This window comes from Bos indicus, chromosome 1 (assembly GCF_029378745.1).
Source record: "Bos indicus isolate NIAB-ARS_2022 breed Sahiwal x Tharparkar chromosome 1, NIAB-ARS_B.indTharparkar_mat_pri_1.0, whole genome shotgun sequence".
NCBI classification, from domain to species: Eukaryota; Metazoa; Chordata; class Mammalia; order Artiodactyla; family Bovidae; genus Bos; species Bos indicus.
The window spans coordinates 1,320,872-1,345,227 of NC_091760.1; the positions used below are offsets into that span (position 1 = coordinate 1,320,872).

The 24,356-nt window shown below is 45.8% G+C and overlaps 1 pseudogene; it reads left to right on the top strand.

Annotated features, from left to right (window-relative positions):
* The window catches only part of LOC109577400 (coiled-coil domain-containing protein 3-like), a 106,189-nt pseudogene that overhangs the window by 12,644 nt on the left and 69,189 nt on the right, over positions 1-24,356 (top strand).

Consider the following 24,356-nt stretch of genomic DNA (forward strand, 5'->3'; position numbering starts at 1 on the left):
GGTCCTTTCCATGGGAACCCTGTGCAATAAGTTTGGTGTTTTGGAACTGAATAATTAGAACGTGTAAAAAATTTAAGTTATGTGGTGATTTAATTAAAAAAAAAATACAACCAAGCTCCAAGTTTTTTGCAAATTGAGGTCTAAAAATTTGAAGGCCTATTTTCCTTCCACTGTGGCATTCTATGAAGAAATGTGTGGGTTTTTTTTTTTTTTTTTTTTAAGAAAAGAGTCAGAAAAGTGAGGGAAACAGAAAACCCAGAGTTGCCCCTGTAGTTTGGCAAAGGCCTTAGGAGGTCACTTGTAAATGCTGCTGGCTGTTGGGAGGCAGTCTCTTCCTGTGGCTGATGGGCACAGAGCTCTGCAGACTTGTCCTTTGCATGGATGTTCTTGGTGAAATCCAGCTCGGAGCCATCTCCTGATGTGTAAGAATTTCCCAGACTAGAGCCCTAGGCAGATCCCGCAGGGCCAGGGGCTCCTTCCTTCATTGTATCTGTCTGTTTGACTGAAAACCAGCAATGACATATTTTTCTTTCAATCTGGTCTCTCATCCAGGCCTTGGAGTAATATTTCCCCTCCCCCTCAATTGACTTGGGTTCCAGGGATAAATTATAATCAGTTGTCCATGATTTTGCAGATGAGGAAACTGAGAGCCAGAAAGGGTGGAGGACTGTCCAAGGGAGAATGGGATATCCTTCCAGGAACTCTGGCTCCTGGGTTTTTAATGAGCTTCCCACCCAGCATGGTATTAATTGGCAAGTGTTGACATTGAGAATAAACTATTGGTGGAAATGTAAAAGGCTTTTTTAAAGAATGTGCCTACCAGCTGTGCATCTCATGGAGTATTTTCACTGTACTCCCCAACCCTTGGAAAGTGCTGGGCACAGGGCAGATGCTTCATCATTTTTATTGAATAAGTTCAATTTCAATAATTATATCCATAGTGTCGGCAACACTATGAGGTATATTAGAACAGTGATTGTCACAGTTGGTACTTCACAGTTCAGTAAAGAAAGAAAACATTTTATTAGGAAGACTGTAAAAGAATTGCTAAGTTTTCAGTTTATCCCACAGGGCTATTTAAAAAAATGAAACAAATCTCTCCCTCCATCACCAAGGCTATCGGAGGTCTGTTGAGGAACCCACGCAAGGGAGGTTCTACCTCTTTGGACACCCCTGCTTCAGCATCTCCCTAAGCCAGCAACCTGGGACAGTCAAGTACACTTGAAGTTCCTTCCTGGACCTCGGGAGTTCTTTTTGGAAGACAATCTTTTGACAGACAGGGGTGGGGGAAGCTTTTGGGATGTTTCAAGTGCAGTCCATTTATTGTGCACTCTATTTCTATTTTTTTTTCCCTGGTGGCTCCGTTGGTAAAGAGTCTGCCCACAGTGTGGGAGACCCGGGTTCAATCAGTGGGTGGGGAAGATCTCCTGGAGAAGGAAATGACAGCCCACTCCAGTATTCTTGCCTGAAGAATTCAATGGACTGAGAAGCCTGGTGGGCTACAAAGGGTTGGACACATCTGAGTGACCAAACACTTATTTCTAGTATTATTTCATCAGCTCCACCTCAGATCATCAGGCATTAGATCCTAGAGGTTGGGGGCCCCTGCTTTAGTTCCCTCTTTCATCTTCTACACAGCTCCAGCCTGCTTCCTCCCCTCTTCCACCTGCAGAACTACCTGCCGGGCTTCTCTGAGTGTGACTAAGAGTCTCCTTGCCTCACTTCCTTTCCTCTGAGTCCCTTCTCCTAACTGGGTTTCCCTGATCTCCGTTTAGGCACTTTTGCCCCAGGTGGTGCTAGTGGTAAAGAACCTACCTGCCAATGCAGGAATCCGATCCCTGGGTTGGTAAGATTCCCTGGAGGAGGGCACGGCAACCCACTCCAGTATTCTTGCCTGGAGAATTCCCATGGACAGAGGAGCCTGGCAGGCTCTGACAGTCAGACGTGACTGAAGCGACTTAGCACAGCATACCAGAGGACCTTAGCACTGCAGACTCACGTGATTGTTCTGGCTCTTTGGAGTCCCTTGTCATTCCACGTGTATGTTAGGGTCAGCTTGTGTATTGCTTCCTAAAGGCCCTGAGAGGGTAACAGGCAGGAAGGCCTGGGTTCTCCAGACAGAGGGAATAGGCTGCAAGTGTCAGACGTTTTTTTCTCTCTCTCTCAAGCAGCCAGAGGAAACAAACTAGTGTTACATTTTTTTTCCCTTCTCGATACACATTTAAAAGGAGGTTTCTCTGAAAATTCTGTGTTGCAATGATGACTTCTGGCTCCACCTGAACTTAACTTTTCTCAAACCTTGAGCTAAGCAATGCATTTTTTCATAAGGAAATGTTTGTCTTAAGCTATGTTAATATACTACGTATTTCCGCTAAACTCTGGCTTCAGGTCAGTTCCCCCTAAAGGCTCAGAACTGACTTGACAAACCAGTATGTCTTACTCATACCTTGTTCTCCTAATCTATGTTAATGAAATGATATATTTGCCTGGAAATCTGCCTTTCTTCAAGATTCATGTCAATCATTTTATGGCCCAGGATGACTCACCTGCTGCCAATGTTATCTCAATGCATGTTGTGGGTGACAGGCCTGGTGCCATTCTCTGAGACATTGCCTTTCTTTCCTTAGCAGACTGCTAGTGGCTGTATAACATCTGGCTAAAGACCAGCAGGGGGTACTCTTACTGCGCCCATCTGAAGTCTATGTCAGCAGCTTTCTCTATCTCTTTTATACTTTAATAAAACTTTATGACACAAAAGCTCTGAGTGATCAAGTCATATTTGATCTTCATTTCAGATTGAAGATACATTCCATGGTATTGCCATCTTAAGTCTTTCCATCATGATGGGACATCTGTACATGTATTCAGGATATTTTTTCAGCAATCGTGTATAATTCCCAGTGTGCCAGTCTTGTCATCCTCGTTACATCCATGGCAAAGTATTTTATTAATGTTGACATTATTGAAAGGGAATTTTTTAAAATTCCTTTTCAGATTATTATTTGCTAGTGTATACAGATAAAACTGTGTAATCATTCATTTTTATCAGTTTGGACAGCTTGATAGTTGTCTTTACTTTCTTTACTTTCTCATACTTTAATATTATCCTGGCTCATATATGTACTGCTTCACCCCTAATCTCAGTCATTTATTCAAAGAACTTCTGTCCTTTTATTTTTTTTAACATTGAATTATTTTTGATTATGCTGGGTCTTCGTTGCTAGATGTCTGGTTGTAGTGAGCAGAGGCTTCCCTCTAGTGGCCGTGCCCTGGCTTCTCACTGCAGCAGTTGCTCTGGTTGCAGAACTTGGGCTGTGTAGCATGCAAGTACTTCAGTAGTTGTACAGGGGCTTAGTTGCCCCTGGGCATGTAGAATCTTCTAGCACTAGGGAGTGAACCTGTGTTCCCTGCATTGGTAAGCATATCCTTTACCACAGGACCACGAGGGACAAATGTCCCTTTCATTAGAGAATGATATGCACAACATACATGTAGGAGCTAAATATGCTCAGCTGACAATACTCGGAAATATATACATGTATTCCAGTTTACCTTTGAACATATTCAGTTAAAGGTAATTTGTGATGATGTCTCCATGGATCTTGGAACCTTTCCTTTTGTTTCTCCGTAACTTCCCATTCCAATGGTAAGATACCTGGCGTCCACCACCTGTCATGTATAGAATTCAGTGCTTGTCCCATGTGGTTACTGAAAAAACTGTCAGACTGTCTTCCAAAGGGGGCTGTGCATGCATCCCACCAGTATCTTGAGTATGTTTCTGTAGGATAGTTTACTATCAGTATACCCTCCGTGGCCAGGTGTCTACTTCAGTCTTTACCAGTTATGAATGGGCTTTTTTGCTCTAGTGTTCTTGGACAATTTGAGTACAGATTCTTTGTCAGATATGCATTTTTAAGGAAAACAATTGTATTTATTTTTCGCTGTGTTGGGTCTTCGTGTGTGGGCTTTTCCCTAGTTCGGGTGAGCGTGGGCCATAACTAGTGGTGTGTGGGCTTCTCACTCCAGTGGCTCCTCTTGTTGTGGGGCACAGGCTCACGGGCTTCAGTGGTTGCAGTATGTGAGCTCGGCATTGTGTCTTCCAGGATCTAGAGCACAGGCTCAGTAGTTGTGGCACATGGGCTCCATAGCATGTGGATCTTAGCAGATCTTCCCATAGCAGGGATCACATCTGCATCTCCAGGACTGGCAAGCGGATTCTTTACCACAGAGCCACCAGGGAAGCCCTCAGGCATATTTTTGATTCTAGTTTTCCACACATGTACCTGGTGAGACAGGCCAGGATCAAGAGGCCTGGCCACTGGGAGTCCTCAGCCACAGTTCTGGCCGTGCCGTCGAAAGCTCTGGGGACTTCGGCGAGTGCCTCAGCTTCCCTGGGACTGTTTCCTCCCCTCAGAAATGCCCTGCTGTTGGACTGTAGCCCACCAAGCTCCTCTGTCCCTGGGATTTCTGAAGTCAGAATACTGGAAGGGGTGCCACTGCCTTCTCTACAAGGTAGCATTTGGAAGATATTTTCTCCTGGATTGTGGTTTTGATGAAGGAAGGAGGATCCCTTCCAGGGCTTGAGAATGGATTCTTGTCTGACACTTGGAAATGAATTGTCCGTGGTGAGGAGTGCCATCCAAGCGAGAGACTTCATTGGGAAGGGCTGCCAGGGCAGAGGGCAGGAGGGTGAGGGAAACGGAGAGAACTGCTCTGCCACGTGGCTCACCGTCTCAGGGTTTATGGTCATTGGGTTAGTTTCTGGTTTGTCTCTTGCCAGTCATTCTGAATTGGAATCCTTCCTGGGGGCACACGCATCACTCAGCCGAGGTGGATTCCAGCGAGGAGGATCCTGGGAAGTTGCTAGGACCTCTGGACTGCAGTCTCCCATCTCTTTTTGACCTCTCCAGAATCCTGGTTGGTGGTAGCTTGTTAGTCCCTTGTTCCTTACCAGGACCTCCCGTTGTAAGATGACTCCTGCAAGTGTTTTCTCTTCTCTGTTGCCTGGCAAGGGTGGGTGGTCAGTGGTTCATTTAATAGTGTGTCTTTTGGTTCTCTCGAATAAGGTCCTTCACAGAGTAAATGTATAAAATTGTAAAAGTCAATGTTTTAAATAATTTATATTCCTAATTTGGTGAGTTGGCTTTTTTTGTTGTGTGTTATAACTCATCACCAGACCAAAGGTCATGTAAATCTTTTGTTGTTTTCTAAAATTTTATAGTTTTTTAAATTGAATTACAGTGTTAGTTGCAAAGTTTGTGTTTCTGTTCATTTCATCTTTTTTTTTTTTCAGTTATTTATTTTTAGTTGATTGATCATTGATTTACAATATTGGTTTGATTTGTCATACATCCACATGAATTAACCATAGGTGTACGTGTGTCCCCTCACTCTTGAATCTCCCTCCCACATCCCATCCATCCCCACCTCTCTAGGTTATTACAGAGCCCCAGTTTGAGTTCCCTGAGTCATAACAGCAAATTCCCACTGGTTTTCTATTTACAAATGTTGGTGTACATGCATCCATGCTGCTCTCTCCATTCATCTCACCCTCTCCCTCTTGTTCCCCACCCTTGTCCGTAAGTCTGTTCTCTATGTCTGCATCTCCGTTGCTGCTATGTGAACAGATTAATCAGACCCATCCTTCTCGATTCCATGTTTTTCTCTTTCTGACTGACTTGCCTGTTTAATACACTCTAGGTTATCCCCTTCATTAGAACTGACTCAAATGTGTTCCTTTTTATGGCTGCATTTGATACAGGCTCTGATTGTTCCTTAGCCATGTTTTGAGGAGGGTCATGGAGCTATTCTGCTCCATTTCAGTTTGGGCTTCCAGTCTGAGTGCTCACAGCAGAGCTGCTTCTGGGTGAGCCCTCTGAGGTCTGTGAGTGCAGGGCTGCCCGCTCTTCTCTGGGGGCCCGCAGGGGGCGCCAAAACCCCCTCTGACCCGTGGGCACAGGACGCTTTGCCTTCAGACTGGGCTCAGTGACCAGCTGGCGGGAGCTTTGTCTCCTCAGGGCCCTCAGGGCTCGGGCTCCTGGGTAACGGGGCTGCATTCCAGCTGAGAGGAGCGGGGTTGCCTCAGTGCCCACCAGCAGGGAGGCGCTGCAAGAGGGGAAAATGAGGACAAAGTAGACGTGTCCTGTGTCCAGCTGAGCGCTGACCGGAGGTCCATCTCAGAGGACTCGGGGGGGAAAGAGCTCCATGTGCAAAATGGCGGGTTTTCAGTTCGATTTCTGTTAGATGATCCAGAGGATGACCTTCACTGATGTTCTTCCGAGTAGATGGCCAGTTTTCCTGTCACTGTTTCTTAAGAAGACTGTCCTTTCCTCTTCACTCGTTCCTGGTTTGATTTTCATGAACTGACCACGTACATGTGGGTCCATTCCTGGGCTCTCTATTCTTTCCTGGAGTCCATGTGTCTGTGTTCCTGCCAGTTCCTCACTGTGGTGGTTACTACAGGTCCGTGATGTAGTTTGAAGTTGGAGAGGAAGATGCTTCCAGCTGTGTTCTTCTTTCTCAGAGTCTTCTTGGCCATTTAAGGTCCTGTTCAATATTAGCAGCCTAATATTAGGAATATTTCTATTTCTGTGAAAAAGGCCATTGAATATTATTTTGTGATTGCAGTCAGTGTATTTGTTGATGGCTTTGGTTGGAATGGACATTTTAATTCCTCATTGTTCCAGTGTGTGAGCGTGGAATAGTTTTCTGTTTATTTGTGTTTTCTTTGGTTTCTTTATCAGTGCTTTCTAGTTTTTTGACTTCTGGTCTTTTATGTCCTTGATTAAGTTTGTTGCTAGATGTTTTATTCTTTTTGATGCAATTATAAGTGGGACTTTCTTAATTTTTGTTTCTGATTGTTATTAGTGTATAGAAACGCAAGTGATTTTTGTATATTTATTGGGATTGTAAGTTGTAGTATTTTATATGATTGGAAATTGATTGGAAATTGTTCAACTTTACTGAATGTAGTCTAACAATTTTTTGTGAAGTTGAAAGGTTGTTGTTGAATCACGTGAAGACACCAGGATTCTTGGCCCTCGGAGGAGAAGAATTCAATCTGGGGCCAGAGATGAGGCTTGATCGCTCAGAGCTTTTGTGTAATAAAGTTTTACTGAAATATAAAGGAGATAGAGAAAGCTTCTGACATGGGCATCAGAAGGGGGCAGAAAGGGTACCCCCTTGCTAGTGTTAGCAATGAAGTTACATACTCTCCAATGAATCCAAAGAATGTCAGGAGGTTGTAAAGACCTCACCAGACCTACTCCCATAATTTACATTTTAAGATAACAGAATTAGCCAGAAGGTTTAATTCAGAGACTGTCCTCAGGCAGGATACATTATTGTTATATAATCCTAAGAAATGTAGAGAAGAAAAAAAAAAGTTTGTCCTTTCTTCCTCCTTGAGAATTCCAGACCCCTCTCTCCTTGGGGACCCCTAGACTTATCAACCTGCCTAAGAAATGACTCTCTCAAAGTTATGGGGAAAATTTTATTTGTAAAATCTGTTTCTCCTGCAATAGGTCATCCAGAGGACCCAAGGCATGGTGGTTACTAATAGACTTCCCACAGTACGTCTTCATTCCATGTGGACTCCTTGGAGGGCAGTGAGCATCACAGCATCCCTTGAACTTCGTCTGGGTAAGTCTTGACCTCTATAGGAAAGTTTCATGCCTGTCTAATCTGATTTTCTTTTATGGTATTGACTTCTTTGTTTTGAAACATAATTTACTTTCCAGGAATTTAAAATGTACAGAAAACTCCTAGCAATGGGGAAAGGGCTCGCATTTGCCACATCATCTAAAATACTCTATATATTTTATCCAAAATGGGTGCGTTCTCCTGAAAAAAACCTGCACATAATCGCCAAAATCAGGAAATCATATGGTTTCTACAGTATAATGTAATCCACAGCCCCACCTCCCTTTCAGCAATTGTTCAATTGTATGAATATATCTTTTCTTCTCATCCTTTTTTTTTTTTTGGAACACATGTATACCTGTGGCAGATTCATGTTGATATATGGCAAAACCAATACAATATTGTAAAGTTAAAAAATTAAATAATTTTTTTTTTAAAGAGTGTTACTGAGATTTTCAGTGATTTGCACAAACTTGATGGATTTAAAGCAGACATGGTGAATATGGGATTGGCGTGACCTTTTCTATATGGATATTTTTCACTAAAGATGGTTTTAATGTTTTTTCATGATACTCGGGGTTCCATTCAAATCGGTGCAGGGGCATCAGGCCTTATCTCAAGTGGATGGGGAAATCGGTGCCTTTGGGGTTGTGGTAGGACCCACGAGGGTTTCTGTTGAGTTTCAATGTGAGACCGGCCTCCTCTTGAGGAGCAACGGGAACGTCGGGATTCCTTTCCAGACAAAGCAGGGGAATCGACCTTCATCTCGAGATGAGGAGGGGCAAAGGGGCTCAGATTGAGGTGTGCCGGGTAACTCGGTGTTCCTCTCGAGTGAGGACGGGTATGTCGGGGAACTTCCAGAGTTTCATAAAGGGTGTGAAGTACCGTTTCGAGTTTCAAGAGGGAACGTGGGATTTCTCTCGAGACGCTGCAATGGGAAAGGGCCTCATCTTGCGTTGAGGGGAGAATCCCGTGGTTTTCCTTGAGGCTTGGCAGGAAGTTTGGAGTTCCTCTTGAGTTGCAACGTGGACCTCAGGGTCCCGATCTTATTGCCTCAGGGAAGTCAAGTATCATTTCGAGTTGTGACGGGCACTTCGGGATTCCTCGCAAGTCACTTCAGGGGAAATAGGCCTCATCTAGACTTGTGTCCAGAAACTCCATGTTCCTCTCCAGTGGCGACAGGGATCTCGGGGTTGCGTTCAAGGTTCACCTGGGGAGTCAGGCCTCGTCTCGAGTTGAAGCAAAGAACTCTGCTCTCCTCTGGAGTTGCGACGGGTATCTCCTGGAGCCCTTTGAGTGGCCTAAAGGGAGTCAAGCCTCCTATGGAGTTTTGAGAGGGAACTCGGGATTGCTCTCTAGGCTCTGCAGGAAAAGAAGGGCCTCATCTCACGATGATGATGACGGGGGAATGCCGTGGTTTTCTCGAGTTGTGGCGGGAAGTTTGGCGTTTCTCTCGAGTTACGACGGGGAACTCAGGGAGCCTCTCGTGTTGTCCCAGGGAAGTCCAGTCAGCATTTGAGTTGCAAGGGGGAGCGTGGGATTGCTCTTGAGTCACGGCAGGGGAATCGGGCCTCAATTTGCGTTGAAGGGGGAGTCTGGAGGTCTTTCTCGAGTTGTGGCAGGAAACTTTGGGTTCCCTCGAGTTGCGACGGTGATCTCAGGGAGCTTCTCATGGTGCCTATGGGAAGTCAGGAATCTTTTCGAGTTGTGAGGGGCCTCTCAGGATTCCTCTAAGGTCAGTGTAATGTAAGAGGGCCTCATCTCCAGTTGAGGCGGGAACCTCAGGGTTCCTCTCCTGTTCTGATGTGGGTCTCGGGGTGTATCTGCAGTTTCAAACAGGGAGTCAGGTCTCGATTTGTGTTGAGGCATGGAACTCTGCTTTCCTCTCAAGCTGTAAAAGAGGTTTCAGGCCTCTAGTCGAGTTGAATTGGGGACCTGGGGCTTTTCTCGAATTTGCAACCGGGGTATCAGTCCTCCCTTCATGTTGTGAGTTGATTCTCGGGGTTCCATTCGAATCAGTGCAAGGGAATCAGGCCTTATCTCGAGTGGATGTGGAAATCTGTGTCTTTTGAATTGTGGCAAGACCCCCGGGTTCCTCTCCAGTTTCAATTTGAGACCGGCCTCCTCTTGAGGGGCGACGGGGACCCCGGCATTCCTTTCCAGACGAAGCAGGGGAATCGACACTCATCTCGAGTTGAGGAGGGGAAAACGGGGCTCTTCTTGAGTTGTGGCGGGAAACTCAGCATTCCTCTTGAGTGGGGACGGGTATCTCGGGAAGCTTCTGGGGTTTCATAAAGGGTGTCAAGTTCCCTTTCGAGATCCAAGAGGGAACGTGGAATTTCTTGGGAAACGCTGCAGCGTAAAAGGACCTCATCTCGTGTGGAGGGGAGAATTTCATGGTTTTTGTGGAGTTGTGGCAGGAAGCTTAGGGTTCCTTTCGAGTTGTGTGGGGACCTGGGGGACCCGCTTGTGTTTCCTCAGGAAGTCAGATCTGCTTTTGAGTTACGAGGGGAACCTCAGGATTCTTCTCATGTCACTGCAGGGATGAGTAGGGTCTCATCTCGAGTTGAGGCAGGAACCTCAGAGTTCCTCTCCATTTCTGACATCGATCTCGGGGTTTCTGTGGAGTTTGAACAGGGGAGTTAGGCCTCGTCTTGTGTTGAGGCATGGAACTCGGCTTGCCTCTCGAGTTGTGAATGGTGTGTCAGGCCTCTTGTCGAGTTGGATTTGGAAACTGCAGCTTTTTCTGGAGGATGCACCTGGGGTGTCAGTGCCCCTTTGTGTTGTGACTTGATTCTTGGGGTTCCATTCAAATCGGTGCAGGGGCATCAGGCCTTATCTCGAGTGGATGGGGAAATCAGTGTCTTTGGGATTGTGACATGACCCACGAAGGTTCCTGTCAAGTTTCAATGTGAGACTGGCCATCTCTTGAGGTGTGACAGGAACGTCAGGATTCCTTTCCAGTCAGAACAGGGGAATCGACCCTCATCTCGAGATGAGGAGGGGCAAAGGGTCTCAGATTGAGGTGTGCTGGGAAACTCGGTGTTCCTCTTGAGTGAGGACGGGTATGTCGGGGAACTTCTGGAGTTTCATAAAGGGTGTCAAGTACCATTTCGAGTTTCAGGAGGGAACGTGGGATTTCTCTCAAGACGCTGCAGTGGGAAAGGGCCTCATCTTGCGTTGAGGGGAGAATCCCGTGGTTTTCCTCGAGGCTTGGCAAGAATTTGGGGGCTCCTCTCTAGTTGCGATGTGGACCTCACGGACCCTCTCGTGTTGCCTCAGGAAAGTCAAGTCTCCGTTCGAGTTGCGAGTGGCCTCTCGGGATTCCTCTCCAGTCAGTGCAGGGGCATAGGGCCTCATCTTGAGTTGAGGCCGGAACCTCAGGGTTCCTCTCCAGTTCTGACATGGATCTCGGGCTTCCTATGGAGTTTCAACAGGGGCGTCAGGCCTCGTTTCGTGTGGAGACATGGAAGTCCGCTTCCCTCTCGAGGTGTAAAAGGGGTGTCAGTCTTCCTTTCGAGTGGACATAGGGGTCTGGGGCTTTTTCTCAAGGTGCCACGGGGCTGTCACACCTCCCTTCGTGTTTTGAGTCAATTCTCAGGGTTCCAGTCAAGTCCGTGCAAGGGAATTAGGCTTATCTGGAGTGGATGGGGAAATCAGGGTCTTTTCGAATTGAGGCACAACTCCCTGGGATGTGCTCGAGTTTCAAGGTGAGACCGGCCTCCTCTTGAGGGGCGACGGCAATGTCCGGATTCCTTTCCCAACGAAGCAGGGGAATCGACCCTCATCTCGAGTTGAGGAGGGGGAAAACGGGGCTCTTCTTGAGTTGTGGCATGAAAATCGGTGTTCCTCTCAAGTGGGGACGGGTATTTCGGGGACCTTCCTGAGTTGCATCAAGGGTGTCAAGTACCCTTTCGTGTTTCAAGAGGGAATGTGGGATTTCTCTGGAGACACTGCTCTGGAAAAGGGCCTCATCTCACGTTGAGGGGAGAATCTCGTGTTTTTTCTCGAGTTGTGGCGGGAAGCTTGGGGTTCCTCTCGAGTTGCCACGGGGATCTCAGGGACCAACTCGTGTTGCCTCAGAGTGGTAAGGTCTCTTTTCGAGTTGTGAGGGACACGTCGGGATTCCTCTTGAGTCGCTGCCGGTGAATAGGGCTGTGTCTAGAGTTCAGTCGGGAAATGCAGTGTTCCTCTCCGGCGGCGACAGGGATCTCGGGCTTCATATCAAGGTTCAACTAGGGAGTCAGGCCTCGTCTGGTGTTGAGGCATGGAACTCTGCATTCCTCTCAAGTTTTCAAAGGGGTATCAGGCCTCTGGTGGAGTTCAGGCGGGGAATTTGGGCTTTTTCAAGAGGATAGGCTTGGGCGACAGGCCTCCCATCCTGTTGTGAGGGGATACTCACTGTTCCATTGCAGCAGGTGCAGGGGAATCAGGACTTATCTGGCGTCCTCTTTCCTTGCAGCAGGATCCGCAGGGTTCCACTTGAGATTCAGTTGGTGACACAGGCCTCCTCTTGTGGTGCAAGGGGAAGTTGGGATTCTTCTTGAGCTGAAGAAGGGAATGGGCCCTCATGTCCACATGAGGTGGGACACACAGGGCTCTTTTCGAGTAGTGGCAGGAAACTCGGCTTTCACCTCGAGTTGTGACGGGGATCTCTGAGCCCCCTTGAGTTGCATGAAGGGAATCAAACCTCCTGTCGAGTTTTGAGAGGGAACTTGGGATTGCTCTCGAGGTACTGCAGGAGAAAAGGGCCTCATCTCGCGTTGACGGGGGAATCTCTTGGTTTGTCTCGAGTTGCGGCGGGAGGCTTGGGATTCCTCTCCAAGTACCACGAGGAACTCAGGGAGCCTCTTGTGTTGCCTCAGGGAAGTTAAATCTCCATTCGAGTTGTGAGGGCGAGTGCGGAAGTGCTCTGGAGTCACGGCAGGGGAATCAGGCCTCAATTCGCGTTGAAGGGGGAATCTCAAGGTGTTTCTTGAGTTGCGGCAGGAAGTGTGGGTTCCCTTGAGTTACCATGGGGACCTGAGGGAGCCTCTCATGTTGTTTCTGGGAAGTCAAGAATCCTTTCGAGTTGTGGGGAGCCTCTCGGGATTCCTCTCAGGTTGGTGCAGGCGACTAGGGCCTCATCTTGGCTTGAGGCAGGAAACTCAGGGTTCCTCCATAAGGATGGTGTCATCTGCATATCTGAGGTTACTGATATTTTTCCCAGCAATCTTGATTCCAGCTTGTGCTTCATCCAGCCTGGCATTTCACATGATGTACTCTACATATAAGTTAAATAAGCAGGGTGACAATATTCAGCTTTGACATACTACTTTCCCAATTTGAAACCAGTCTGTTGTTCCATGTCCAGTTCTAACTGTTGATTCTTGAACTGCATACAGATTTCTCAGGAGGCAGTAAGGTAGTCTGCTATTTCATTTCTTTAAGAATTTTCTACAGTTTGTTGTGATCTATACAGTCAAAGGCTTTGGAGTAGTCAATAAAGCAGAAGTAGATGTTTTTCTAGAAGTTACTTCCTGGTTAGGAAATAGCTAGGTGTAGCTACAGTAGAATCAATCAATTTCATAGAGAGATATTTTAACAGTTGTTCATATCTTGTGTTTTACACCAATGATTAGGGTGATGTTTTCATTGTTTTCATCACTAGGTTGAACTTCTCAACTTTAACTGAAACATTTATATTATCCTCTAAAATTTTAGGGCAATTAAAAAAAGTTATGAAACATTTTATGTTACTGATTTTTTTTTTGTAAACTGGAGGAATGCTAGACAGAAAGTTACTTAGTGATAATATGAATTTTAGTTTGGTAAGAGATGATAGTTGGAATTGAGGCCGAGACGTTTGCAAACTAATTTTTTCTTTGTTATTTGATATAACTTGCAAAATGCCAGAGTAACAATTTTTAATATAGCAATTTGTCTCCTTTTAAAATGTGTATTCTTAAAGAGGATGATGGAGATAAGTAGAAAATAGTTTAATGTAGTGACTTATTTTTCTCCAGCTGATCTGTTAATAAACCCAAGAGCCCAGTAACTGTTTTGTCCAAAATGGTCTAATGGCCCTTGCTAAAACTTTTCCTACTGTGATTCTGTGGGATTCTGCAGGGCATTCTCATTCTGGGACCATAAGCAGGCAAGTGAGAATGTGAGTAACACTGAAAACCATGCATAGACCCTATGTTTTTTGAAAAATACATATTAATTGCAAATACTGATAATATGATTATTAATAGTGATAAACTATTTCCAGTGCACTTGACTGTGATCTGTGTGTAGTGGCTTTACAGCTAAAATTACTGTTTGTAGCATGTGATCCCTTTCAGCTTTGTTTTAAAGTAAAACAATTCACTGATTATTTTTCTTTCTGAAGAAGAAAGACTTGTGGTTCTATCTTAGAAAATTGACAACTTGGTTTTCCTTTGACTTTTCTTTGGCCTTTTGGCTCTTCTTTACACTGGTTACTAATCCCCATGTGTGCATGCTAAGTCATTTCAGTCGTGTCTTACTCTTTGTGAACTTATGGACTATATCCCACAGTCTCCTTGTCCAAGGGATTCTCCAGGCAAGAATACTGGAGTGGGTTTCCATTGCCATCTTCCCAACCCAAGGATTAAACTGGGGTCCCTTTGTCTACTGCAGTGGCAGGCAGATTCTTTACCCCTAGTGCCACCTGGAAAGCCCCACTAATCCACATGGCAGGCCAATTCAGATTCGTGGTGCTGCCTTTTCTGCCTTTCTCAGGGACTGCACTTCTGTTTTTCCACAATCCATTTTGTGAAACTGGTTTTCTCCACCTTCATCTACTGTGAAGAAACTGACCTTCCTCTACATGAATCTAGGTGCAGAGGCTGCAGTGAGGCCTCAGGGGTTGTGGGTTCTTGGGGATCTTCGGTTCCTACAGTGTCTTTGTGTTTCCTTCACAGAGAAGCCTGAGGTGCTGAGGCTGACCATCTGAAGTCCATAGAGTGAAATCTCCTAGAAGGACAGGCTGGTAAGGAAGTTCGAGACTAATGTGCTTGCTCCAGAAGTTTGTAGCAGAAACGTTAATAAGAAGAGATCCTTTCCAGTTATCTTTTCTCCTTATCTTCTCTCTCTCCATTTCCCTTTACTTATATGATGCAACCCACCCCGACCACGGTGGTCTTTCTGGAGCCTCCTGGCATTTTATTCATATCTCTATCATGTGAATTACTTAGGTTTAGATCTGATCTGTATCTACTATCTGTCTTCTGTGTAGACTCCTAACATTTCAAGACCTTTGGATACAGTATATACTTAAATATTGAGTGAATAAATGAAGATCTTTTGCTGAAAATATATAAATATTAATAAAATATCTACTTAGCACATGAATGCAAGTATTATATTTGATGGAATTCTGTGTGTGCTGAAAGAGCCTGAGGACCATTTTAAGGGCTCATCATCAAGCTCCAAATGTTATTTGATAGATTTATGCAGAGAGACTTAATTTTAGTTTTGAATTCATGGAGAACAGGGTCAAGGTGTGAGAGTGACTTGATCATTCTTGGTGCATCTTTGGAAAATCAAGGCCGTTATCTTCCTTTTTTGTAAAAAAAAATTTTTAAGTATATATGTTTATTTGGCTGTTCCTGGTCTTAGTTGCAGCACATAGGATCTTCACTGCTACATGTGGGATTTTTAGTTCCTCAACCAGGGATCAAACCTGGGCCCCCTGCAGTGGGAACATGGAGTCTTAACCACTGGACTGCGGAAAGTCCCTTTTTTTCTTTGTTTGAATAAATGCTTTCTGAAAATTTTAATTTTATTTATTTATTTCTGGCTGGGCTGGGTCTTTGTCGCTATGTGCAGACTTTCTCTAGTTGTGGTGCTGGGGCTTCTCATTGCAGTGGCTTCTCTTGTGGAGCATGGGCTCTAGGCACTCCAGCTTCAGTCGTTGCAACTCGTGGACTTACTTGTCCCTTGGAATGTGGGATCTTTCTGAACCAGGGATCAAACTCCTGTCCCCAGTATTAACAAGTAGATTCTTAACCACTGAACCACCAGGGAAGTCCAAGTCCATTATCTTTCTTTAAAAATGTGAATGGTCAAGAGATTGAACAGATGACTGATTTTACAAAAGCAATTTGGGCACAGAAAATCCTGGAGGAAAATATAGAAGGATAGCTGGTAGAAACATGACAAACTTTTTGTATAGGAATCCTAAGACCTGTGTTTACTCGCTGGCTGAAAGAATGGTAATCCACCTTGATTCCAAAAAAATATATGAGCAGCTTATGAATATGTGAGGTATACAAAAAGATGAGAGAGGGAAATAGATCAAATTGAAAGGAATTGAGTATAACACTGAGGTGAACCAAAATACTGAAATGAATTTCAGAAGGACTTGAAGTTTTTAAAGGTGGTTGACATTTATCCCTCAGGTTTAAGGTAGAAAGGGAAGTGGGAACACAGCTGGATCATGCCCCATGGCTGTGAGATGAAAAGAAATAGTCTCAGAAGGACAACTCTTATGTCCTCTAGTATCCAAAAGAAGTGTTTCTATGGCTTCTAAATAAAATAGCTTCTGTGGGATGAAATATACTGTGAAGTACATTCTCAACTGATTTCCAGGTTTGTCCTGATGCTTGACTCCATGTTCACTTGAGGAAAAGCAGAGATTCTGTAAGGGGCCAGGGGGTGTTATCTCTCAACCTGCCACCTGACACAGGAATAAAATGCTCTCAAGCAGATCAACCATGTCTCCTGGAGATGATTTTCCATGTTCAGTTTTTGTTAAATCAGCCCATGTTCAGTTCAGTTCAGTCGCTCAGTTGTGTCCGACTCTGTGACCCCATGAACCACAGCACACCAAGCCTCCCTGTCCATCACCAACTCCTGGAGTCCACCCAAGCCCATGTCCATTGACTTGCATATCCTATCTTTTTTCTTCCTGTCCTCTCTACAGATGTAAACCTCATCCAGGTGTGTTTTGTTTTGTAAGTCACTGGCTTATTTGTGAAGACAAAGAGATCATTTTTGAAGCATATTTGGAATTGTGGAGCACCCAGAAATTTTTGTGAGGTTTTTTTTTTTTAATGGAGCATTTAAGTATTTGTCAGGAATGTTCTTTCTCCCACTCTACTTCAGACAATAATGTTTTTTTAAAACCAGTCTAGTTTCTTGGACTTCTAGTTGGATGGCTTCACCGACTTGAAGGATGTGAGTTTGAGTAAGTTCCAAGAGTTAGTGATGGACAGGGAAGCCCGGTGTGCTGCAGTCCCTGGGGTGGCAAAGAGTCAGACCTGACTGAGTTGCTGAACTGAACTAAACTGAGCTTCTTAACCCTTAGGAAGGGTGGGTGGAGGAGTTGGCAGTTTGAGATGTGCTCTTGAGAGCTCTCCCTGGGTCACTCTGAAAACACCTGTCCTGATGATGAAGAGGGACTGTCTGCAGATGCAGGGCTGACAGAAGGCAGTTCTGAAAAGCTCCCCAGTTTTGGGAGGAGGGGTGGGAGGCCAGTGCCCTGGTAGTTTGCATGAGGGGTCCACACTCTGAGGACACTGGAACACGGTGTGTTTCTCCCCTACCTGCCCACTGGCTCCTGACTGGCCCAGTACTCAGAGGCCCTTCACTGGGCAGAGCCCAGCCTGTGTGTCCCTCGGTGGGCAGCCCTTTGTGAGTTTTCATGCTTCCCTTTACTCTTTTGCTTCCCCTTCCTTCTTTTTCCTTCTTATTTTTCTTGTTTCCCTTCTCCTCAATGTTTGTTTTTCTTTTTTCTCTTGATTATTCTCATTTTCCCCCTTACTTTGTAGCTATTCTGTACATTTCTTTCACCTTAAAATCTGGACCCTCTAGAACTCCTGTGCTCCAGCTTACGATCTTGAAGAGAATATTTTGATGTATAAATTTCTCCTAGGCATCATAACACACTGATTCAAGGAAGTAGTGAAAGAGGTGAGGGTGAGAGGATGAACTCAATTCAGATCAAAGTTTAGATGTAGGTGTTCAAAACAGTGGAATATATATATATATATATATATATATATATATATATATATATATATATTTAAACAGTGGAATATTGATAACACTCTCTAGTCCTTTGTTTTGGTGAGGTGGTGACATTCTTTTTACCATCAGAATCCAGATGTTTGCTTTTTGGAGCAGGTTGCATGACCTAGGACTATTAAAAAACAACAACAACAACAAAAAACAGGAAACACTGTATGTGTCTCTAAGGGAAAGGCTATTTGTGACCCCCCTAGAGACCCTGTGGGCTCTGCCTGCATCGCCTGCATAGACAGAAAACGAAGAGAAAATGTCCTCGTTTCTACAAAGCCCCAGGGTCTTGTCTCAAGTCTGTTGTTTTGGAGGATTTGAAGATGATTCAAACCAGCAGAAAACAGAAGTGTTCTAGAGCCTGGATTTGCTTTAATATTAACTGTCCTCACTTTGATGTTAAAGATCTTTCTTCAAAAATGGCCAGCTCTTGTGTTGAGTTGAAAATAGAGATCTGTCAGTATAAGAGAAACATCTTTTGATTAACTTAGTGAAATATAGTATTTGGGAAAACACTTGTGTATTAAAGCTGTTTGTTAGTATTGTTGCCACAGTGATACCTGTTGGTGAGTGATTATGCCATGCTGTTCTCAGTGATTGTGTTCTGAAAGATGTACCCTGAACTTAGGTGCAGCCCTAGCAATGGCATGGTGACCTGTGCCCTGCTCAGCACCCACTCTCCTGGGGCTCCCGCTTTGTTTCCGTGGTTTCACCATTCTTTGTTCTCACCTTTCATCCCCTCACACAACACTCAACAAATATTTCACACATCTACTGTGTGTCAGGCACTGTTCTAGGTGCTGGGGAGTCAGTAAGGAAAAGAATCTACAAAGTATCTGACTTCATAGAGTTTGATTTAGTCAAGTAAGATAGAGAAATAAGTCGGCAAACAAGTGAATTCTATAGCATTTTGTTTGAGGATCGACTTTGTGGAGAGAGCAACAGGGAATGGGGTGCTCCATGGAGCAGGGAGAAGGAGGGTGTGTGTGTGTTCAGAGATCCTCACACACCCAGATCCCCTGGAGGGAGCAGGACTGTGTGCACAGGGCAGCAGGAAGGCTAGTGCGGCCAGACTGTGCTTAGCAGGTGGGGATGGCACAGAGGGTGGGGCGGCGGGAGAGGAGAAGCCCAAAGGAAGCTCGTGGGGCCCAGGTGGAGACCATGCTTTAATCCAGGTGAAATGAACCTTCAATGAAGGTTAACAATACATTGTATGATTTAAACCATGAATGCCTTTTACTTTTTCCGTGCATTGTCACATATGTGAACTAAAATGCTGCTAAATTAGAAAAGTCTGAGGTATCCCCCAGAGTGACTGCTATGTGTTGTCAGGCATCTGGTCTGTGTGCCAGTCTGGGATGGGGAGAAGTGGGACAGTGGGGAGACAGACTCGTCTTTGTCTCCCTACCAGCTGTGTCTGGGCCTCAGTTCCTCACTGCGATGCAAGGATGGGTAGGAGAAGTCATTCTCCGACTCCAATCCATGATCACTGGTAGTTCCTGGAGGCTCTTTTACGTCTTTATTTTTGTAACCCCCATGTAAGCTTCACAGAAAGCATCCCCTAGCTTAAAAAACAGAAGGAAATGTAGCTTGGCTATCCCTTAGGTTTTCTTTTTATTATTATTATTATTTTTACTTTATAATATTGTATTGGTTTTGCCATACATCAACATGCATCCACCCCACGTGAAGAAGCTGCAGTCCCATAGATTCTGTCTCAGATGACAATCACTTGGTGCCTCTTAGCGAGGGCACATTATCTCTTGTTGAAAGTGCAAAGTCAACTGTCAAAAGTCAGATACGGTGCCCAGGACCCCGTCCTTCCAGGCTAGGGAGTTGGCTTCCATCGTGTACAGACTTAAGAGAATAATATGAACAGTGACTATCTTAGTAGATACTTCCTGACATAAAATAGAAACTAGCTATTGAGATAAGTAATCATGACTGATGTGCAAAGAAGGGCAAAGTGCTAATCTAATTTTAAAAATACCTAATGACATGAGCGTGTCATTTTGTGTTTTACATGTACTGAAAAGGGATCATGTCCTCATAGCATGTAAGTATAGCTGGAAAATAGCCTGGGTGTGTGGGTGCTTATTGTGGTTGCAGGTATATTGTAGTTAGTCTCATTTTCTGGGCAAAGAAATGGGAACATCAGGGGCAGGTAGGTTTTGCAGCGCTAACCGCAGCTGGAGCCCTGGGGCGAAAGGAGAGGGGAGGCAAAAGGACGACAGCACCTGGTATTCCCAAGTGGTCTCACATCCAGTACTAACCAGGCCTGACCCTGCTTAGCTTCCGAGATCAGATGAGATCAGGCCTATTCAGGCTTGTAGACAGAGGCGGCTGCTGCCAGGCACCCTGAAAGCCCTGCGCTGCGTCTCAATTTCACTCTGACCTGCCTGCTGGTTGGGAGAGCCAGGCGCACTTCTCCCCTGACATGCGCTGTATATGCGCCGCAGGACCGGCCACCAGACTCCAGGCAGCCAGGGCGGGCAGCCGGGCGGCTGGCCGAAGCCTCCCGGCCCCCACACACTGCCACCCTTGGCCAGCACCCGCGTCCGGAAGGCTTCTGGGACCCAGAGCAGGCGGCTGGGAATGTGTGTGGAAGCTTGAAGATTGGGTGAGGGTCGAGGAGGTCTCAGCGCTCTCCCACCCTGGGCCTCTCCAGGCCCACCCCATCCCATTCACTGCATAGGGCCACGTAGCCCCGGAGGCGTGCGGTCCTCTGAGCTTCCTTTGGGCCTAGGTGCAGTCCAGCTGGGGCCGGAGAGCCCCTCATGCTCTGCACCTGCCCGGTGCCCAAACGCACGGGGAGCCACCAGCATGATCGACTGGAGAGCGTCAGCCCCGCTCCTTTGCCCTACCGAGACTCCCCCTTGCTCCACGCCACCCCCCAAGCGCAGGGCCTTCCTGAGAGAGCAGATGAGCGACAGGCAAGCACACGGACAGACACACAGACACTCACACGCAGCCAGGCCAAGTGAGACAGACGACAGACACAAGTTCGCCAGCAAGAGCCAGAGTCATAGCACCTAGGAGAGGCCGGGGGCAGAGGAAGGGATGGGAGGCCCGGTATCAGGAAACACAGAGCCAGAAAGAGACGAAGGTTCAGAGACAGACTCAAAGATGGCGAGGGGGAGACAGACACGTGTGCGAGCACACACAAGTGCACACAGACACACACACACGGAGGCACAGACAGAGAGAGGGAGACACAGAGCCACTGACAGATGGAAAACACGAGACAGACACGGGAGAGAGAATGGCATCCGACCCGAGACAGACACACTGGCACCCACCATGACATACCTCAGAGAAAGGCTGTGAGGAATTAGCAGCTTCCCCGAGGGAGGGGCGTCAGCCTTGGGCTGAGCCCAGGATGGACACGGTGCCCTGGGGCTGGCAGTCACCAGTAGGGTCTCCAAGACTTCTTGTTCGCAGCTGAGATCTCAAAGGTCCCCTTCGGCTTGGCTACCTTAGGCAAGACCCAGACCCAGTCCCCAGGCCAGAGGGTGAGTGAGTGAGAGTGTGTGTGTGAGTGTGTCGGTGGGCGAGGGTGTGGTCGGGTCGACGGGGGGGCCGGGTGGATACTCAGAATGGAGGGTGGAGTGTGTGGAGGTCAAGGGATGGGAAGCCTGTGTGGTCCTCTTGATGCCTCTCTCTCTCTCTCTTTCTCTGTCTCTGATACCTGGGGTTTCTGGCTCTTGACCCATCTCAGAGTCTGGGTTTGTGTTTGTATATTTGTGTCTATGTGTCTCTGTGGGTGTGTGCTTGCATGCACGCAGCAGTGCGGTCGCCTGTGAGGATGGGGCTGGGTTGATGGTGGGGCCGGTGGTGGGGCAGCCTCCGGGATTGCCTGAGGCTTGCCCAGTTCAGTTCAGTTCAGTCGCTCAGTCCTGTCCGACTCTTTGCGACCCCACGAATCGCAGCACGCCAGGCCTCCCTGTCCATCACCAACTCCTGGAGGTCACCCAGACTCACGTCCATCGTCCATCGAGTCAGTGATGCCATCCATCCATTCATTAACTCCACCGTAGTTTGGTCCCAGGTAAATAGTAGGGAGGGAACACAGCTCCACCCATCAACAGAAAATTGGATTAAAGATTTACTGAACATGGCCCCGCCCATCAGAAAAAGACTCATTATCCCCCACAGTCAGTCTATCCCATCAGGAAGCTTTCATAAGCCTCTTATCCTTCTCCATTAGAGGGCAAACAGACTGAAAACCACAGAATGGCTGTACCATTTTAATATTCTCAGAGGCAATATGTGAGAGATCTAATTTTGCTACATCGTTGCTACTGTCACCATTTAAAAAAAATTCAGTTCAGTTCAGTCGCTCAGTCGTGTCCAACTCTTTGCGACCCCATGAATTGCAGCATGCCAGGCCTCCCTGTCCACCACCAACTCCCGGAGTTCACTCAGACTCACGTCCATCGAGTCAGTGATGCCATCCAGCCATCTCATCCTCTGTCGTCCCCTTCTCCTCCTGCCCCCAATCCCTCCCAGCATCAGAGTCTTGGAAGCTACATCCACAACCTAAATCTCCATTCTCAAAATGCCTAGAAGGTGATGTGAAGGTGAGTAGAACATGAATGACTCTTGATCCATTGTGAAAATGTAGGGTCAGTTTTATAAGTAAGTTTCACTATCTTTATCCTGACCAAAAAGCATAGGTTTTTATTAGACTTGTAACAACACAATTTTGCAGTTTACAGATTTGCATTCTGGAAGCAAACTTTTGTAATACCATGAGAATTTTATTATGCATGGAGGCAACTCTCCTCCATGTCTAGTAGGAAGAGATGATGGTCCTCAACAGGACTAGTCAAGGTGCTGGGGAGTGTATTCCAACAGGTGAGAGTCTTCGAGGTCCAGGGCCTGACTCATGCACACAATAGACTGTGAACTGGTGACTGACTCTCACCTAGGCAATGTAGAGGGTTTGAGAAGGGCCCTTTAACTCACTGGGTGGCAGAGTGCTGGAAGTGGACTATCTCCCTGAGTTCATCAGAACAGGAGAAATGAGCTTTGTCTCAGAATCAGATGTGGGCCATGTGGGAGAAAAGTCTGGCATATGTTCAATTACCTTCAGTCCTTTTTTTTTTTTTATTTATTTTCAATTGAAGGATAATTGCCTTAAGGTATTGTGCTGGTTTTCACCAAACATCAGCGTGAATCAGCCATCGGTTTACCCATGTCCCCTCCCACTTGAATAGTGCTCCCTGAGGATCCATGGAGACTACAGCTGAAAGGTGCAGCAAGAGCAAAAGTCAGAGATCAGGTGAGCTAAAACTGAATCATTAGGCACCACAGGAGTGAGATGCACCCTCCAGATGACTGCAGGAGAGGACACAGCAGTCAGCCTCTTAGCTGAGTACCCACTAAACACACCACAGGAAAATAAAGACAACATGGACAACCTGCCACGGCCAACGACCTAAGTCCCTAAACCAAGCAAAGCTGTCCTATCCTCTGAATCTCTTCCCCACTTAACTGAAGACACTGAAATCGCAGCAAGTGGGCTCAGACGGGGGATCACCTTCCTGTTACAGGCCTCTAGCCCTAAGCAGGACTAAGCCAAGGGAAAACCAAGCTACAAAAGTGAGGAATTCTGATTATTGTCCAGGACTACCCACTTCAAGTACTTAAATGAGACAATATTTGTAACCTAAAATCTCTGCAGTTGTGCATTATCCAAGACTCTGACTATTATCATGGGCCTGCAGGAGTCTTCTTCCAGGGAAGGAGAAGATAACTGTGGCTGAGTGGGCAAGACAGGAAAATAAAATTGCATCTTAATGCAGTTCAATACAGTGGCCACACAAACATGATTTCATTTACTTCTCACAGCCTCTGCAAAAGTTAAGCATGTGAACTTGTACAGCTGGGCAGGGCTGCATGCTCAGAAGGGCTCTGCACTTGGTTTAATGCTCTGTTGTTGTTGTCTTGAAATTTTTACTAATTTTGAAACAAGGAGCACCACATTTTGACTTTTCACTGAACCCTACAAATTATGTAGTTTGTTCTGCAAAGAGCTTTTGGGAGTCTGACCATATTGAATTTTTTGACCTAGATTCGAATTATATGGTGTTAACTTCTTACAACTTTTTATGCTGTGCATATTTATGCAATTTTCTCTGTTTTATATTAAAATAAAATTTTAAAAATAAATCCTTCCCCAGGAATAGATTTACTCCAGGAAATAAGAAAAAAATTAACTTCTGGCTTATGTTCTCAATGAAATATAAGGGCATGATTCTATCAAATGGACTTCCCTGGTGGCTCAGACAGTAAAGCATCTGCCTACAATGTGGGAGACCTGGATTCAATCCCTGTGTTGGGAAGATCCACTGGAGAAGGAAATGGCAACCCACTCCAGTATTCTTGCCTGGAAAATCTCATGGACGGAGGAGCCTGGTAGGCTATGGTCCACGGGGTCGCAAACAGTGGGATACGATTGACCGACTTCACTTTCACTTTTTTCTATCAAATAGACAAAAATAAGAGAGTTAATCTAAATTGAAGAACTGAAATAAAATCTCTACTGGAAGTACTAAATAGCAGATTTGACTTAGCAGAAAAATAAATTTTGAAGAAGACAAGATAAGCTTGAGATGGAATCATAAAATTCAGAATAAAGACCTAGGAAAGTAAAAGAAGACAACAGAAAAGGAAGTAAGATGACAGAG